Raw genomic sequence first — 5,000 nt, 5'->3', positions numbered from 1 at the left:
TATCTATCTATCTACCTACCTATCTATCTACCTATCTATATATCTATTAATCTGTATCTATCTACTTCTCTGTCTATCCATCCATCCATCCATCTATATATCTATCTGTCCATCCATCTATCTATCTATCTATCTATCTATCTATCTATCTATCTATCTATCTATCTATCTATCTATCTATCTATCGATCTATCTATCTATCTGTTTATCAACTTATCTGAATATATATCCATGTATATCTATCTATCTACCTACCTATCTATCTACCTATCTATATATCTATTAATCTGTATCTATCTACTTCTCTGTCTATCCATCCATCCATCCATCCATCTATATATCTATCTGTCCATCCATCTATCTATCTATCTATCTATCTATCTATCTATCTATCTATCTATCTATCTATCTATCTATCTATCTATCTATCTATCTATCTATCTATCTTATCTACCTATCTATCTATATATCTATCTATCTATCTTTCTATACATCTCTACTTTCTCCTCCCCCCCCCTCTCTCTCTCTGCCCCACCCCTCTCGTTCTCTGTCACACCCTCTTTTTCTTTTAGCCCATCTCTCACCCATCTGCGACTACCAACTAAATGAGTGCTCGTCCTATAAACGACAAAGTACCAACAGTGGCACCAACTCCTCCGCCGCTCTCACAGAAAGGATGTTACGTACTCAGAGAGGCCAATATTGTCATATGGGTAGTCGAGAGAACCCAATAATAATGGTGATACTCACTGCAACGTCAAGTGAAAGGATAGTCGTGTCCGAGGTGATATTCACAGCGACGTTGTGAAGTGATGCGAGTTTGTCGATGGTGAATGTTAGTAGCGGTTGTAATACATAATGTAATGCACACAGGTGTTAGTATTGAGTTCTCGGAGAACTGCAAAACATTATAAATAGTATGATATATAGGTGTGTAGACTACGTTTATAATGTGCGACCAATATTATTTTTTTTCGTCCCCGTGTTCCTTTGATGATTAAAGAAAACAAGCAAAATATAATTTTCTTGGCAGAAAATCAGAATTTTTACACTACTGTGTTATCGTTCTGTTTTGATTGTATATGTCTCAGGCCGTTAAAAGTTTGTTTCTTTGATTGAAAGCTTTGATTTGAAAGCATTTCATTTTTGGTTGGTTAATTATATTATTATCAAGATTATTATAGACTTAAGAATGTAGCGATCTCATGCTTTTCTCTATGTATATATCCCATCCCGTTCTCGTTCTACATCTTGATTTGATTAGAAGACGAGACACAGGAGGACTTTTCATAGATATAGATGTTGATTTGCGACATACTCCGTTACAACAATGATCATAATATATAGTTTGGTACTCGCCCTGGTTCGACGTATTTAGTTTGTCTTGTGATGTGAATTGGTGTGAAATTAAGTAAGAGGCAAATTCTAGATTCAGTTTTATATATAATATAATATTCCTGTTTAGAAAAAGAAAAGAGTCAAGAACTCTTCGAACTTTCCGATCTTGTGCTCCCTCAATGCGATATTTTAAAGAGTGATCTCCATGTCAACTGATGAACAATCAATCCATAATATTGATACACCGCGAATGACAATTTGAGGCGTTGTGATCCAATCCTCGTTTTAAAAGAATGGATATCTGTTTAATGAAGTGAATCGTGTTCCGACAATGGTGCTAAGCTGAGCGGATTTTTCAGGTAAAGTCATGGGTCAATAATTATTACCCAGCAAATCCAACTTTCAATTTAAACAATAAGTTTGGCGTTTTCGCCTCAACGAATATTGTTTGCAGGTACAAGAATTCTGTTCAGGAAGCGGTGCTAAGGACTATATGAGTTTGTCACGGTAAACTTTCTCTGTTAAACTACCTTCATATCACTTCTCTCTCTCTCTCTCTCTCTCTCTCTCTCTCTCTCTCTCTCTCTCTCTCTCTCTCTCTCTCTCTCTCTCTCTCTCTATCTGCCCTCTCTTCAACATTCTATTTCTGTATTTCTCTCTCTCTTATTTACTTCTTCTTGTCCTTTCCTCTTTTCCACTCCACTCTCCCTATTAGTAGCTATATCTTTCCGTTTATATCTATCCATCCGACTTTATATGTCTATCTATCTATCTATCTATCTATCTATCTATCTATCTATCTATCTATCTATCTATCTATCTATCTATCTATCTATCTATTTATCTGTCTATCTATTTATCTATCTATCTATCTATCTATCTATCTATCTATCTATCTATCTATCTATCTATCTATCTATCTATCTATCTATATATATATATATAAAATGTATATGTATATATATATATATATATATATATATATATATATGTATATACATATATATATATATATATATATATATATATATATATATATTTATGTCTGTCTATCTATTTATCTATTTATCCAAATCTATAACTATCTGACAGTCTGTCTGTCTATCTATCTGTCTAACAAAAGAAAATAAAATAAAAACAAAAACAAAGCAAAACAAAACATCAACTCTACACCCCCCCCCCCTCCCCTCAAAATAAAAAGAAACCAAGAAAAACCCCCAGAAAAAAAAACACAACAAACAAATAAACAACAAGAACAACAACAAAACCCCCAACAAACAAAAAAAAAAAACCAACAAAAAAACACACAAAAAAAAAAAACAAACAAAAAACAAAAGCAAAACAAGCAAACAAATGATTATTGTAAACTCTCATAATATTAAGTGTGAGAAATGCTATTTTTCAAAGTATGATGATGCTATGATAAGGTAAGAAGTCTAGTACTTTCATCGTATTTTCCATGTAATTTTTTTTTTTTGGTCGAGTGATCACACTGCAATTCCATTTCTCTCTCTTTATTTTCTTTCTCATCTTCTTTTTTTTTTCTTTTTCTTTCCCTCTTAGTTTGGATTACTCCATGTATTTAACCCTTATCAGCTCTTATTCACCTAAACAAGACGGGGTTTTCCATTCAAAAACACATAAGGATGACTTTATCTTATCGTTTCTTCCCCATGCCGACTCAGGAAGTCGAATATACGATACTTAAACTCTCGCTTTTTTGGAATTCCGGACGTGTTCCCAATCGCTGCACGAGCCTGCAAATGCGCGTTGGGCGTTGGTAACAGAGTTCGAATTCCAAAACGCAAAAGTATAAGCCATCTTTTTTATTCTACCTTCTTATTCAATCGATTCCGATTTCGTCATCTTTAAACAAAAGAAATGTTATAAAAAAAAAACAAAACAAAAAAAAACAAACAAACAAAAAAACAAACAACAAGAAACAAACAAATCAAAAACAACACTAGAATGTCTCTAGAATATCTACTTCTTTATTTTAAGAATTTGATTTTTTAAAAGTGGATTCGTGACAAATTTTTATTGTATATTTGATATCGTTATGCGTTTCTATTTTGGAGGAAGGGAAGAACAATCGTATTTTAGTCTATGATATTATAGAATTTATTTATGACTATTTCTTTCCATACCATTTTTAGGTCAACAGATTTATGTTAATTGTTCGTGTTGGAATAACGAAATGTTTACATAGGTACCGTCCTACACTGGCAAAACATCTTAATGGTTTTTATCGCTTTTTTGCAGCAGAATTTGTGTTATTTGAAATATATATGAAATAAGATGGTCCCCAACTTGTCAAAATTAAGATTGTGTAAACCTGAGATTTGTATTTAAATTTTTTGGCACTTTGAATGTCGGGGTGAATCAGACGACGTCATGACGTGATTTTAATGTTAAATTATCAGAAATACACAATTTCAGTCTTTTCAATGTAGAAAATCATACACCCATATGGAAAAAAAAAAAGAAAAGACGAAACTTCCTAAAAACGCATAATGAGAGAGAGAGAGAGAGAGAGAGAGAGAGAGAAGAGAGAGAGAGAGAGAGAGAGAGAGAGAGAGAGAGAGAGAGAGAGAGTTTTGAAATAAATGTCCCTACTTTCATTTACCTGAAATATCATTTTCATACGAGAACACGAGAACGCTGATGTAGTTCATTATTTTCACATTAAACAGATCGCCGATCTCACCAAATTCTGTAATGAGACTGTCAAACAAAATTGATATGTTGATATCGCCGATGCTGCTCTTATTCAACGATGACAATGACTACCATTTTCACCACCCAATTGTGTGTCTTGTCTTGCCCCCTGTTCCATCAGTATTCATGAGATGTTGACGAGGAAATAATACAGAGCTGCCAATTTCAATTTTTAAAATCATTTTTATCCTGGATCACCCCCCCCCCCCTCCTTTTTTTTTTTACTTGACTAGGGTACTACTTTTTATATAACTCATTGTTTTACTGTTATGTGTCTAAACGTAATCATTTAAAGCTCCTGGAACCTGAGTGAATTACTCTTTCAGAAGTGCTTATGGCACGTGTTTACGTTGGATATATTTTATAGGCGTCTCCTCTCTTCCCCCACCCCATTCTCTCTCTCTCTCTCTCTCTCTCTCTCTCTCTTTCTCTCTCTCTTTCTCTCTCTCTCTCTCTCTTCTCTCTCTCTCTCTCTCTCTCTCTCTCTCTCTCTCTCTCTCTACCCCCCCCCTCGATTTTAGCTCCTACTATAAAAAAAAAAGAAATCATTGAGGTGTATGTAGGAATATTTTTTCTTTATAATATAAAGTCTAACTCTGTTTTACTGCCATTCATTTGTGGTTTGTAGTTCTGATAATGATGTGATGTTGAAGTTAATTGAGACCGATCCAGCCGTTTTTGTAAAGGCTTGAATTAGGGTCTGATGTCTTCATTTGCAGGACAATGGAACGGTGATGGAATGATTGGCTTGAATAGCATCCTGTCAGGCCATGTTCAACCTATTTCGTTACGCTCTGATGGCGGTCTTTTGTAATATATGACGGGCTACTAGCTGGGTCAACAACAACAACAACAAAATAATAATAGAGTGATTTTAAAACTTCGTGATGAGGATGATGATGATAATGGAGATGGTGGTGGTAGTGATGATGATGAATTTTTTC

The 5,000-nt window shown here is 34.1% G+C and overlaps 1 protein-coding gene across 10 annotated transcripts in view; it reads left to right on the top strand.

Annotated features, from left to right (window-relative positions):
- The window catches only part of LOC144965282 (polypeptide N-acetylgalactosaminyltransferase 5-like), a 171,470-nt gene that overhangs the window by 89,728 nt on the left and 76,742 nt on the right, over positions 1-5,000 (top strand). Inside the window, exons 1-2 of one of the 10 annotated variants that reach the window (XM_078900466.1) lie at positions 720-835; positions 1,466-1,697. The exons of 7 other annotated variants lie outside the window; for them this stretch is intronic. The gene's annotated coding sequence lies outside the window, so the exon portion shown is untranslated. Of the gene's footprint in view, positions 1-719; positions 836-870; positions 931-1,465; positions 1,698-5,000 lie in introns of those variants that run through there. 2 more of the 10 variants (XR_013643989.1, XM_078900467.1) reach the window with 2 other exon arrangements.

This window comes from Berghia stephanieae, chromosome 2 (assembly GCF_034508935.2).
Source record: "Berghia stephanieae isolate SIO BIC M18660-M18661 chromosome 2, UCSD_Bste_1.3, whole genome shotgun sequence".
Taxonomy (NCBI): domain Eukaryota; kingdom Metazoa; phylum Mollusca; class Gastropoda; order Nudibranchia; family Aeolidiidae; genus Berghia; species Berghia stephanieae.
This window is presented reverse-complemented; position numbering and strand designations above follow the sequence as displayed.